The sequence below is a fragment of the Hyla sarda genome, unplaced genomic scaffold, assembly GCF_029499605.1.
Source record: "Hyla sarda isolate aHylSar1 unplaced genomic scaffold, aHylSar1.hap1 scaffold_2796, whole genome shotgun sequence".
NCBI classification, from domain to species: Eukaryota; Metazoa; Chordata; class Amphibia; order Anura; family Hylidae; genus Hyla; species Hyla sarda.
In genome coordinates, this window is record NW_026609500.1 from 1 (window position 1) to 1,652 (window position 1,652).

The 1,652-nt window shown below is 48.8% G+C and overlaps 1 non-coding gene across 1 annotated transcript; it reads left to right on the forward strand.

Annotated features, from left to right (window-relative positions):
• The first annotated feature begins 745 nt into the window (after positions 1 to 745).
• LOC130326084 (U2 spliceosomal RNA) lies at positions 746 to 936 on the forward strand. The gene has a single exon (XR_008870760.1). It is a non-coding gene; the product is annotated as a U2 spliceosomal RNA (small nuclear RNA).
• The last annotated feature ends 716 nt before the right edge of the window (positions 937 to 1,652 follow it).

The window sequence follows — 1,652 nt, forward strand, 5'->3', positions numbered from 1 at the left end:
AACAACATCTCTCCTTTGCTGTGTATGTGACTATGGAGCTGTTTGGTGATGTCGTCTATTACGGCCTTCATAGAAGCAACAGGAGATTGTTGCATCCATCTTGAACCCTCAGAACTACAGTGCTATGATGTCACTCACTTCCACAGGCCTTGCAGAGTGTAAACAACAACAACCCAGCTTTGTTGTGTATGTAACCATAGGGATTTGTGATGTCACCTAGAACCTTCACAGCAGCGACAGCTTTATGAGGAGCATCAGCACTGCTCTGCCTGAGCAGAACCATCACCGCCATAGGTTGTCAAATAACCCGGATTTAACCCACACAGGTAAGTCCAATGGGGTGCAGGCATGTCCTCTATGCTTACAGCTTCCCGTGGGTGTTGGTTTGATACCGTTTGGGGACAGCCAAGGAGGCATCTGCAGGCAACAAAGGTAGGTGTGTGCTTGTGTGTGTGTTTCCTATGCAGATCCTAAGCCCAGTGTCACATGCAAGTAGGAGGAGTAAGAAGGGTTCCTGGCAAATCTGGGTTATGGATTGCATTTAAAAAGGCCCCGTGGGAGTGCAATGGGCCCCTGTCTTGCTGCTTAGCAATAATGGTATGGGTTTAGGTTCTGCTGTGTGTACTGGTGGTTGACTGCCCCCCAGCCCAGAGTGTGCATGGAAAATTGTCTGGCAGCCTCCCTGACAGCAAGCAGTGATAGTGCCCATGAAGGGGACCTTGTTGGGCCCGCCCCTTTCACGGTTATCGCTTCTCGGCCTTTTGGCTAAGATCAAGTGTAGTATCTGTTCTTATCAGTTTAATATCTGATACGTCCCCTATCTGGGGACCATATATTAAATGGATTTTTGAGAACGGGGGCCGATTTCGAAGCTTGCTTCCGTCGCCCTATGCATTGACCCGATATGGCAGTATCTTCGGGTACAGTGCACCACCCCCTTACAGGGTTAAAAAGAAAGATTCCTACTTTCATTGCTACCTGCTTGCTGGCTAGCCAGCTAGCCAGCCCTGTGGGCCTTGCTGCTGCTGCAGCCAAAAAACAAAAGGTGGTGCTGCTGCTGCTTCTGCTGCTTCTGCTTCTGCTTGTGTCTGGCCCCTGTTGGAGCGTCCAGGCACAGGACTTCTGCTGCTGCTGACTAAATGGCCTCCTTAATTGGATCATTTGAGTAGCCAGCACACCTGTGCAGGTAGGGCATGACATGATAGGCAGCTGCCTTGATAGCGGGTGGGTGCTGAATGTTCCTAATTGACAAAATAAGATTAATGCTTATGAAGAAATATAAAATCTCATCCCTTCCCCAATATCGCGCCACACCCCTACCCCTTAATTCCCTGGTTGAACTTGATGGACATATGTCTTTTTTCGACCGTACTAACTATGTAACTATGTAACATAACATGGGGGGGGGGGGTCTCCTGGCTGTTCACACAGGTGTGTCATTGCTGTACATTGACCATGCATTGCTTCTGTGGTATTGCAAAGGCAAAGACAAATGCTTCCAGCCATCCATTGCACTAATGGATTGGTCATCAGCTGGCTGTCTATGTCCCGCATCAATATAGACCAAAGTACAGAGGGTTAGGCTATGCTATTGTGCACCTACCTGATGCATCAGAAGGTGCGAGGCCCTTGCTAAATTCTGTGCACAGACT